Here is a 12,992-nt window from a genome sequence, read left to right as displayed (position 1 = left end):
CGGGACCAGCTCCGACCGCTTGAGGGGCGGTTCCGGCGGTATGGGCCAAGAAGTGTACGAAGTGACACCTTTGCTTCTCTAACACCCGGGAAACCCAGCGGATCCGCATTGGTCTTCCACCTTTGTTTCTCGCTCGGGGCGGATTGGGTGGGCTTTGATTTTTCCGGATCTAAGGCGGAATCCTCGCTAGGAAGTTCCAGCGTCTCGGATCGGATCTTCGCGATCGCGTCCCGCTCAGCCGGCGGTCGCGTCAGCGCTACTTACCAGTGGGTTTCCATCGGAATCGACGCGTTTCCCCGATGAAGATGTGTATGCCGCCAACCGGGACGATGGAGAGCTTGATGGGGTCGGTTTTAGCCGGAATCCAAGCACTCATCCGGAGGGACGATCGGCAGATTTCCGGCGTAGAGGACTCGCCCTACAGCGATGGTGTCGTCGTAGCTTCCCATGGCGGAACCCTCCCTGCCCGGCCTCCGCACGCCACAGGCCCCACGGTGGGCGCCAACCGTCGTTGCCTGATCGACGGTACCTCGGAGGAGGGATCCTCACGAGGGGAGAAGAAGTAGGGGCCATAGGGCGGAGTGCACACGGGACGGTGGTACGCGAGTTACCCAGCTTCGGAACACCCGCACGATGACGAGGCCTACCGCCGCTTGTCCGGAATTATCCGGGCGCTTTCGCGTTGTTACAATGAGTTGTGGTTGTGCCTCTAGGGCTCCCGAGATCCGGCTTATAAAGGCGCACGGATCTAGGGTTTACATGGAGAGTCCTAGCCGGATTACTGCATGACCCTAACTACGGTACAATATCTTGCCGTGCACGTCACGGATCCGCCTTCCATATACGTCGTATCGGATCCGGTTCCTCATGGGCCTTCATGGATCCGGGTTACTCCTATGTCGGTACGGATCCGGCCCGCCGATCCCGGGCTGGACTTCTTCCTTCATGATCAACAAGAATCGGGCCGCCCGATGGGCCACATGCCTCATCACCGTCTCGTGGGCCACCCGGCTTGCCGGATCTAGGCACCGTCGATGGTACACCCATGAAGTATACCCACAACAAGTAGGCATGGCGACAGTCGCCGTCTTCCTCCGGCTGTCGAGCGAGGGTGGCAGTGGACGACCATTCCGGGCGGTACTGCCGGCCTTCCTGGACGTATCTCCTTCTTCCGTCTCCTCTTCCATGCTTCCGTGACGTCGGACTTCAGCGTAGTTCTTGATGATGACCATGATGCGGATACGACCGAAGGTCGGGCTGCATCAAGCGGGTTCTGTGAAAAGAGCCGATGAGGTCGGCTTCGAGGACTGCCTTGATCTCGTCATGCTTCTTCTTGAGCTCGTCAGTCAGATCCTCGTACTTGATCGGAGTGCCTTCCGCCATCTCAGATGTAGATGGCGATGCGGTTGATGTCGAAGATGGTCCCACCGGGCGTGCCAGAATGTGTTGCGGTCAGAAACCCACCGGCGGGCAGCGACGGGCAACACCGTAGAGCCGGGAATCTCCCAGGACTGCGGTTGGCCCTGGTCCCTCCGAGCGACGGCCCGCAAAGCCTTCGGCACGCACGTCCGATGCTGATGCAAGGGCGTGCCACCTGACCTATACCTGGTCAGGAAGGTGTTGGATGATGCCTCACTTAGTTTCCTGCATGGCATACACGTAAACATTAAATACGAGCCTCGATCGGCTCTTAGGTTGTCCTGTGAATCGGCTCAAAGAGCCGATCCACCCATGATGCGTACGAGGTGTACGATCAGATGGTGGTCCTGCTTGATCAAGATGAAGCTAAAACGATCTACGACGATTTAGGGTTTTCACCGCACAATCGGAACGTCCTACTCGTGATTGGGCCTCGCGACCGCGCACGGTGATCGTAAGCCGATCCTAGACATGGCCTAAAAACCAACACGAGGTTGATCCTCGGAACGTCCTGTCTAGGGCTAGCAAACGACACCCTACGCGCCGCTGGATCCTCCAACCCTTTGTAAGGCCTAACGATGCAGATATTAAACTAATCCTTGCAGAACAAGGAGCAATCATAACGGATTGGATCTACTAGATAATGATCAAGCGGGGTGCCGCCCTTACACCCGTGACAGGCGTAAGGGCGGCTAGATGCCTAAGGGTTGCACGACGATAGCATATGATACGAAGAACAATGCTAACCCTAAAACATCTATGATAACTACGTTGCTCGCCATCAAAAAGGCTTCGATACGAGCAACGCATGGAGGACGAATAAACGTGTGCTGCCTAGATCGCAAGATGCGATCTAGGCAGCATGGTGCTTACCCGGAAGAAACCCTCGAGACGGGGGAGTTGGCGATGCGCCGAGATTGGTTTGTGTTGAACGTTGGTTGTTGTTTATTCCATAAACCCTAGATACATATTTATAGTCCGGGGACTTTCTAATTCAGGCGTGCACCTAACCGTGCACGAATTAAACTCTAACTTCTAAACGACACGTATCCTACTATGTTACAGATACACGGGCAAACTAGCCCAAATTTGATATAGAAGGCCGATTCATGTATTTCTTCTATATGTATCCTTCAAGCCCATCTTCAATCACGGCCCACCTCTGATCTGGTCAAATTCTGGTGATAACAGGTGGACAACGCAATGTCATGTTGGCATAAAGTTGTGTAGATCGTCCTTCATCTTGAAGTGTAGACTCCACGGTCTTCATCTTGGGGCTTAAGCTTCTTGTAGGCGCCATTATGGTGGTGGCGGTCGGAGGGGGAAGCACCATAAGATGTGGTTCTTCTTTCTTTGCACTTGGCACCATCTTCCTTGTTGATGTAGTATCTTGTCTCGCACCATTGGAGATCTTCTCATGTGTAGGCGGTCTTGGAGATGCCATTTTGGTGGTGGCGCTAGGCTTTGTGGACACCATATGGTTGGTGTTGTTGTTCTTTGTAGCCTTGGCCACTTCATGTCGAGGCTCTCGTCTTCTTGCATCATCACCATGTCTTGGGGGGTGTCGTCGAAGATCCTTGGGAGGTGTTGGTCGATGGCGAACATGAGGTGACTTGTGTCGGCGAAGATCCTTGGGAGGTGTTGGTTCATGTGGCTTGGCACTTTGCTTGTGGCGCCTTCTAGAGCTTGGAGGAGAGTGTCGATGGCGATCATGAAGGGGGCGCTCTTGGTGTTTCATAGGATGAGCTCGACGTAGATGATCATATGCATAAGCACTCTCATGGTTGCGCCGTCTTGGAGGTCCTCTATCTTCATATGTAGTTCCATTGGCCAAGATGGGGAACTTGTAGGCACCGGTCTTGTTCAAGGTGGGGTCGAAGCTAGGCTCCACCATGGTGTCGATGTCGTGCTCGAGGTAGTGCTCGGTGCGATGCTCCATCATGGTGTCGTAGTCGTAGTCGAGGTAGTGCTCCACAATGTCGTCGTAGTCGTAGTCGTGGTCGAGGTGGTGCTCCACCATGTCGTCGTAGTCGTAGTCGTGGTCGAGGTGGTGCTCCACCATGTTGTCCATGCTTGGCGAGTCATGGTCGGTGTAGAGATGCTCGATGTCGGTCACGTCGCCAATGCATGCGGAGCCATTGTCGGTGTCGGGCTCCACATGGTCCTCCATATCTTCGGTGCTTGCGGAGCTATCACCCTCGTAGTACTCCATGTCGTCCTCCGTAGGCTCATCCTCACTATACATGTTAGTCTCTAGGATTGGTGTATATATGGTGGAAGGAGAACTACCAAAAGGTCAAAACTCGCAAACCAAAATCGAGAAAATGGTTCAAGTTAGAGAATAACCGATATGTACTCACACACACACTCAAAGCACACACAAAAGGCTAAGAACTCTATATGGTGGTAGGTGAGGAAGTGGATAGCAAACGAAAAGAACCAAAGAAAATGTCTATTGTCAAATGTGGGTAAGATCCAAAGTCAAATGTCAAAAGCGGTGATCTATGTCAAGGAAACACGGAAACGCACACAAGGAAGAACAATGGGGTTAGCGCGACCAAGGAAGTGAGCAAGTAACAAGATGGTCCTAACGAAGACTATTAGCTTGGTGTCGCGCCAACACAAGAGAGACCGTAGCTTGGTTGCATATGAGAGAAGCAACTAGATTTGCACAATTGCCACTCTTCTCTTTTCTCTCTTAGTGCTTACAAGCTTTGCACTCCTTTGTATCGGTGGACACACACTCTTTTTCTATTTCTTTTTTTTAACTTTTTTTTTCTATGCTTAGAAGCTTTCTTTTTATCTATGTCACACTTTTCTTCTTTTGTGTATCTTTCTCACCGAGCTTGCTTCGGAGCTTTGCTCAACACAACGCACACACACCCTCTCACGGTCGTGACAATTGTGCAATGCTTCGCAACACTCGGAAAGCCACTCTCAATGGGCTAGGTACACAAAGAAAGAAACGGGGCTACAAGGGGTGGGGCAAGTTATACCTATTGATGTTAGGCGGTGTCAAACACACGAACTTGCGATGATCGAAGTGGTGTCGAAGTTGCGCCGGAATCCGGGGTGCCAAAGGTGTCGTCGCGGTGTTGGTGTAGGCGCGGAAGCGGAATAGACAACCAATGCACTCCAACTCGAAAACCGAGCAAATTAAGTCAATGCCCGAAAAGTTGGGTCAAAACGAGCGGTCAAAAGTTGGGTTCCAAAAATCGTCAAAAATTAGACGTGGACTATGTGGAGTAGTTGGAGGATGTTGTTAAAGTTTGGAGTTAAACGGGCTCTGAAAAGTTGTCAAAATTTGGGGCAAAAAGAGGAGTCAAAACTGGACGAATTTTGAGTCAAAACTGCGCGCCGGGCCGGAACTTCCGGTATTGTTCCGGCCAAGTTCCGGAAATACGTGAAATCTTTCCACGGGCTTACTGCAGAGGAAACTGCGATTTTCGGAAGTAAGGCGGATGTTGGGCGGAACTTCCGCTCGAGCGGATGTACCGGTCAGCACGGCCGGAAGTTCCGGTCCCCGATTTTTTTTGAGGAATTTTTCTGCGCTGAGTGGAAATTGGAGCTGGAGGAAGCGAAATTGTTGCTCAGCCTGGGGATCTTGTGCGCGGCCAGGGGATCTTGCACGCGAGCGTGGCCGGGCGGGTGAGGCTGCAACGCGGGGAAGGCGGCCCTTGCGTGGGCGGCTTGTGTGGCAGCAGATCGAGCGGGAGGCAAAGCGGCGAGCTGGTGGCGGGCGCGGCGTGCGTTGGTTGGCGTGGCTGTTTGCGCGCAGAGGTGGGCCGGTGGCGTTGGTGGGCCAGGCTGGGGGAGTTTAGGCGCGGGGCGAGCTGGTGGTGATCGATGCGGTGAGCAGCTGTAGCGGGCCAGGGGCTTGGAGGTTGGCTGCTGGTGCCTGTGATGTGGTTTCAAAGTTCTGAAATCTCCACTTGTGGCGTCATCTTCAATCCTCAAGTGCTTGCTGCCATCTCCTCCATGTGTGATCATGCTCCAATGCTCTTCCTCCTCATCCATGCTAGGTCCATCATTCCTAAGAGTAACAAACATATCTGATTTAGGCAGCATCATATTCTCATGTATATGAGGAATAGTTCCAAGAAACGAAAGTACCTGATATTTAAGTTGTTTGCCACGAGCTCGAGTGATTGGTCCTTGTATTTGTGTGGCTGTAGGTACAGCGGTTGTATCATTAGATGGGATGTCCTCATCACAGAGTGATAGCATGCCAAACTAAGTCCTTACTTTGTTAGCTTACAATGAACTAGATACAAAACAATGGCATCACCTGTAGTACAGGGAATGCAAGCCAACATGTTCATGGAGTAAAAAATTGGCACAAACAACATAGTAGCAGGCCATAATTTTTGTAATAACGACTGAGCAAGATAAATTTATGATGGCTAGATCTACAGAGCAGGGAATGTAAACCAAATATAGAAGTTACGATGCCAAAAGCTATAGAGCAGGGAATGCGAACCAACATGTGCAATTACTTAAAATTGGCCATGAACTAAATAATAGCAGGATGTTACTATAATAACTAGGAATAAAACAGATAGGAGTTATAATGGCATCACTCATAAACTTGTAGATAAGGGAAACAAATCAATTTGTTTCGGGATATGAAGTTGTAGTGACCAACACATAGAGGATAGTTAATGCTACGGCTTAGGATGGACCAGAAACGGAAAATAGTGGGATCACCTATGAACTTGTAGAAGAGGGAATGCACACCAATATGTTCACCATTCTATATGTGAGCGCCATGCCAATTAAGAGAAACAAGTTAATATTGCAGCTTTTGAAGAATCAGATGGCAGACAAAATTATGACGGAAGTAGCTGCTATGACGAGTTCAAATAAATTTGTACTCGCAGGATGGCGAGAGCGATATCATGCGGGAACTAATAGCGAGTAGTTACTTTGTTAGCTTACGACGAAGTAGATAGAAATAACAATGGCATCACCTGTAGTACAGGGAATGCAAACCAACATGTTCAGGGAGAACAAGGTTGGCATGAACAAAATAGTAGCAGCCTATAATTTTTGTAACAACGACTGAGCAAGATAGAAGTTATGATGGCTACATCTACAGAGCAGGGAATGCAAACCAAAATGTTCAATCGCTTACAATTAGAAATGAACTAGAAAATAGCAAGGTGTTATGGTCATATCTAGGAATGAACTAACAGAGCTTCAGACAAACAAGCATCTGAACCCAGAACATGGCGCTAAAACAAGGGACTTACATTAGGAGAAGCACTCTGTGGGAGTCACGACGGATCTTCCTGGGGTTGATAGATCCGGTGATGAAGTACGCTACATGTGCTACTTGGGGTTGGAGAGACGGCCATTACACTTCATGGTTACTCATCTCATCTGCAAAAACGTAACGGCACGTCGTTAACACAAACATGTTCCCCCAAGATTAAACAAGAACTTGTAGGCAAGCAATAGAAAAGCGACAGTAGAAGAGTTTAGATCATGCACGGCGCAGGTGAAGCAGATCCGGTTCATGCACAGCGGTGTCGATGAGCAACATCCGATGCGGTGGACGACGGATCCGGCGAAGCGGGTCCGGTGGGGTGGACGATACCGCAGCTGAAGCGACTGCGGTAGACTGCTGGATGAGCATATGGTTTCGAGGTTCGGCGGGGATGATCCGGTCCGGTTGATGACGGCGTCGTTGAAGTGGCTCCGGCAGGCAGCCGGATGACGAGGATCGCGAGGCCTCTGGTAGGCCAGGGAAGTCCGGCGGGGATGTTCCGGTGCGGTGGTCGTGGAGGTGGGAGAGAGGGACTTGGGAAGTTCCGGTTGGTGGTTTGAGGGAAATGAATTTTTTTTGGGAGGGTTTCCGGGCTAGGGAGGTGGTGATCAAAAAAATGACGGGCAGACCCCCTCACCAACCGACTTTGCTGCCATCTCCACATGGGTAGAATGGGAATTTGGAAGCGTGTGAAATTTTTGTATTTTGTGGGCGGGAAGTTTTGCCGCTATGAGATTTTGAATTTGGCTACCGTCCAAGTATAATGATAAAAAATTGTGAGACCGTACTAGTACCTCTGTACAAGGCCGAGTGCAAAATCAAACCATCATCACATTAAATATCGGTCACTACCATGATCATGATCTATCTCTGAAATTAGCGTATCCGCTAGATCTTGCAAAGTATAATGCTAAAAAGAATTGCGAGACCGTACTAGTACTTCTCTTCTAGGCCGAGTGCAACAACAAATGATCATCACGTTGAAAATTTGTTACCATGATCATGATCTATCTCTGAAATTGGTGCATCCGTTGCAAAGTATAATGCTAAAATTTTGAGTGACCGTACTTGATGAGGACATCCCTACTTCACCACTACCTCCGTCATTGCAAGATGAAGATGAAGCTGTGAAGCTCAAGTCCAATGAAGTTAGGATTGGACCAATGACACGAGCTCGTGTGAAGCTACTTAAACAACAGGTGAACTTGTTCCTAAACGATACTTTGATCGACGAGAACTTTATATTACCTAAGTCATAATACTTATGTATGATCAGGTATGAGGAGGAACCAAGCATCGCACGAGGAGGAGAGGAGCAGCTGGACAAGAAGCTGGACGTGAAGCTGGACATGGAGCTGGACGTGAAGACATTCCATGGACGCGCGAGGGAGGAGCGGGAGGCATGCGCGAGAGGAGGAGTTCTTCAGGCCGGTCCCAGGCCCGGTCAGACCGGCCGTGGCACCGGGCCACCCGGTCGCAAACCGGATTTTCAGCTTGTGCCATCCGGGCAACATCCAGGGAACTTGGACGCTTCGTCCGGTTTCCGCCCGGTCACAGACCCGGTCTAGGACCGGACCACCCGGTCCCAGGCCCGGTCGACCGGCCCCCAGACCGGCCGAGTCCGAGTCTGTCTCGACCAGATCTATTCTGGGTCGGTTATTTCCGTACTTTTTCGACCTGAGGTCGTCCCGAACGCCTATATATGTCCCTGGGACGACCCCAAAGTTGCTTTTAGACCACGTTTAAGATAAACCCTAGTTCTTAGTTGTTTGCTATGCAAAACTATTGAATACTACTCTCCAATTCGCATCGATCTGGAGTTTTATGCTACTGAAAGTTTGTGTGATGTGCTGTTCCATTGGGGATTAGAAGATTGCAATCTACCGCTTCGTGGTCGGCGGCTACGTGCGCAAGTGTGTGGAGTTGCGAATATCTTGCAGGGTTGAGAGCTGTTGCATTGGCATCAGGAATCAATCGAGAGACTTCGTCGGCGTCATACAAGTTATCCTCCTCATCATCATCGATTACATCCGCTGCTACCATCGTGTGTTCATCACCACCCGTCGCTTACTGAGAAGATCGGGCCACCCCTTATCAACTTGGTATCAGATTTCCATTTTTCCTCGGTAAGCCATCCACAATCCACCCCATAGTTGAGTTGTGAGTGTTTTCCTATCCAGAAAAAGCCATAAAAAGTTAGGGTTAGGGTTTGCCATAGCCTTAGATTGCACTAATTTCGAGTTTTAGTTGCTTTTCGTAGTTGTTTTTGCGTCTCTTTATCTTTCATCTAGTAGAATTGTTAGGGTTTGTGTTTTCTCTATCATCTAGTTTGTCATAGTGTGTCAGTTTTGTTACTCCGAGTCCACATAGCGTACAGTGTGCTTGTTCCCAACCATAGACACAGCCTATCGATATAAAGTGACTAGGAACTTCCCCAGAAGAGACTAGTTTTACCGCTCGACGAGCTGCTCGTTAGGTTATCGGTGCTTTGCATATTTCGTTGGCCGTGTTATCAAGGAGTTGTGTCATATATCAAAAAAAGAGAAAATTGAAAAGAAGCAAAAAGAGCTACATAGCTGCGTGTGTTATACAAAAAGAAAAATCCAAAAAGAAAAGTGAAGTGCTAGTTGAATCAAGTGAAGGCCTAAGTTTACTTTACTGCACCGGTAGTTGAGCAATCTTGTGCCTGTCTTGTTGAGCTTTGCTAGCGTCTCTCTAGTGCATTGCAATTTTTCCTACATATAGTTGCATTGCCCCATTATATCGCCTTGTGTGAGTATCATTGGTTGTCTATGGTCAGCGCTAGAGCTTGTTATTGGTGCAAATAGGTAGCCTACCTACAGCCCCACATATATCCTGCTTTGTCGTGTGATTTGTTCTTATACCCTTGATATTCGTTTCGCTACATCCGTGCACTAGTCCGTTCAATCCAAGTTGGTAAGCAAAACTAGTTCACTTTGGAGCGGTAAGATTTACCTTTCTTATCAGTTTTGAGTGAGTTGTGAGAGTACCACCAAAGATTTTTGTTTAGTGCACTAACCTACTAATCATGTCTTCTTCTGAGTTCAATGTGATGCAGAAAAAGGATCCGTCCACGCCGGTTACTTGGATGGAATATGAGGCTCTTCGTGATCACCTCACACGTGAACTTCATGTTACTACGGAGACATTTGATACTGAAATTCAGGGTGTCAACTTGAAGGTCGATGAGGCTACTACGGCTATTAACACCGTTCAAACATCGATGACGACTCTTCAAGCATCCATGAATACTTTGACGCAAGCTGTCCAGGATATCCGTACTATGGTACAACAACAACCACAACAACCACTTGATGAAGATGGCAGTGTCAATGGTGACAATGCAGATGCTGCTGCTGCTCAAGGCATGTGACGTGGTGTTGGTCGTGGTCTTCCACGTGGCGTCAATCGCGGTTTTGTTGAAATTGGAGCCCGCCGTGTTCCTCAACAACAAGACGATGGTTTGGGTAAGCCCAAGTTCTCAATTCCCAGATTTGAAGGAGGTGCTGATGTTGAAGAATATCTTACATGGGAGCTGAAGATTGAGAGACTATGGCGTTTACATCCTGATTATACTGAAGATAGGAAGAGCAAACTTGCTTCCTCTAAATTTGATGGCTACGCATTGCGTTGGTGGGATGCTCTTGTTCAGAATCGAGAAGAAGATGGTGAGCTGCCTATTATCACTTGGCGTACTATGAAGGCGGCAATGAGAGCTCGTTTTGTTCCTACCAATTACTTGCGTTCTGTGTTTGACAAGTTGACCCAATTGAAGCAAGGTGTGTTGACGGTTGATGCTTATTACATGGAGATGGAGATGCTTATGCAGCGTGCCCGTGTCCGTGAGCCTCTTGAGATGACACTACAGCGTTTTCTGAATGGTCTGCGGTTTAATATCAAGGGAATTGTGCGTCATCACAGCTACGCTACTATGAATGAGCTACTACATCATGCAAGAGAAGCTGAGTCACAGTTGACTGAAGAAGCGCAACAGAGGGGCCGTGCTACAGGTACAGGGCGTTACACGCCTAGGCCGCCACCCTCCACGGCGCCATCTACGCGTCCTACGGATGTTCCTTCTTCGTCTAGCAAGCCGGTGTCTAATGTGTCTAACACAAAGAAGCCCGTCCCTGCAGCAAGTGGAACTAGTTCTAACATGTCGACAGCGCGCAACCGTGATATGGTTTGTCATACATGTGGTGGCAAGGGTCACTTCAAAAAGGATGGTCCTAATCGCAAAGTTATGATCATTAATGAGGACAATGAGTATGAAACTGGAGATGATGTTGATCCAAATGCTCCAGATGAGGATGATTATGATAGCGATAGTTATGATGCTTTTCCTTCTGAAGCTCAAACTATTGTTGTCTCGCAAGCGTGTTCTTAATGTGCGATCAAGTGCATCTACACAACGCTGTAATTTGTTCCAAACAAAGGCACTAGTTGGTCCTGATAAAGCTTGCAAGGTCATTATTGATGGCGGAAGTTGTCGCAATTTAGCAAGCAAAGAGTTATGTGCCAAGCTGAAATTGAAGTATCTACCGCACCCGCATCCATATTATATTCAGTGGTTGAGCAATAATGGTGAGATGAAGGTGAGCCACATGGTGCGAGTTGATTTTGAGATTGGACCGTATAAGGATTCCATTGATTTTGATGTGGTTCCTAGGACGGTTTGTCACCTGCTGTTGGGCCGGCCATGGCTCTATGATCGTTCTGTGCAACACAATGGCCGCGCCAATACATATCACTTGGAGTTCAAGGGCAAGAAAATTAACTTACGGCCTATGTCACCGCAGCAAATTGTCAATGAGTCTCGTCAGAAGATTGAAGTAAACTTGGAGGATGCATCCATAGATAGGCGAGAGAATTGTAATGCCGTGAGTGATATAACGAAAAGTGAGAGAGTGAATTCCTTAGTCCCATGGTTCACGTTGGATTTACAATGACATGGGGCTCCTGCTTGATCAAAACAAAGCTAAACCAATCTACGACAGTTTATGGTTTTCACCGCATAACCGGAACATCCTAGTTGGGCCTAGCAGATACGAAAGATGATGGAAACTATCCCTAGAAGAGGCCTAAAAACCAACATTAAGTCAATTCTCGGAACATCCCTTATAGGAACGGTAAACAACACCTAACGCACTACCGGATCATCCAACCCCAGCATAAGGCCTAATCATGCAGATATTAAACTAATCCTTGAAGAGCAAGGAGCAACTATAACAGATCGGATCTACTAAGTAACGAACAAGCAAGGTGCTGCCCTTACACCTGGATAGGTGTAAGGGCAGCTAGATGTCGAGGGACGGCATTGCTACGCAAATATTCATAAGAAAAGCATCAATGCAAACCCCAAAACACCTATGAGAAGTAGTGCTACTCGCCATCAACAACGCTTCAGCACGAGTAACACAAGGTAATCGAATAAACGTATACTGCCTAGATCGCAAGATGCGATCTAGGCAGCATGATGCTTACCCGGAAGAAACCCTCGAAATAAGGGGTGGCGATGCGCCTAGTTTGTGTTTGTTGTGAACGTGATTGTCCTCGATTTCAATAACCCTAGATACATATTTATAGTCCAAGGGACTTTCTAATTCAGGCGTGCACCTAACCGTGCACGGGTTAAACTCTAACTTTTACTTCTAAACTAAGATGCGATCTACTACAATTTACAGATACACGGGCAATCTAGCCCAAACTCTTCGCGCAAGGCCGCTTCAAAGACGCTCCTCGTGTACATCCTTTAAGCCCATCTCAATAACGGCCCATCTCCTGATTTGGCCAAAATCTGGTGATAACAAGAGGTGCATTACTTGAAACAAGTCCAAGTCCAAGCTGAAGCCTCACGGTTTGTATACTCCGTTACCAGCACCTACTACACCATGGGAGGATATAAGTATGGATTTTGTGTTGGGTTTTCCGCGTACTAAAAGAGGCCATGATTCTATATTTGTGGTAGTGGACAGATTTTCTAAAATGTCACACTTTATTTCCTGCCACAAAAGCGACGATGCGTCGCATGTTGCTAACCTGTTTTTCAGGGAGATTGTTCGACTACATGGAGTCCCGAAGACTATTGTTTCGATCGTGATGTGAAGTTCATGAGCTACTTCGGAAGACACTTTGGGGAAAGCCGGGGACAAAGCTACTATTCGGCACTACTTGTCATCCCCAAACCGATGGTCAAACTGAAGTGGTGAATCGAACCTTGTCACAACTATTGAGATCCATGATCAAGAAGAACTTGAAGGAGTGGGAAGAGTGTTTGCCGCAT

Source organism: Lolium rigidum, chromosome 6 (genome assembly GCF_022539505.1).
Source record: "Lolium rigidum isolate FL_2022 chromosome 6, APGP_CSIRO_Lrig_0.1, whole genome shotgun sequence".
Lineage (NCBI taxonomy): Eukaryota > Viridiplantae > Streptophyta > Magnoliopsida > Poales > Poaceae > Lolium > Lolium rigidum.
The sequence above is the reverse complement of the archived record's forward strand: the minus strand, read 5'-3'. Positions refer to the sequence as shown.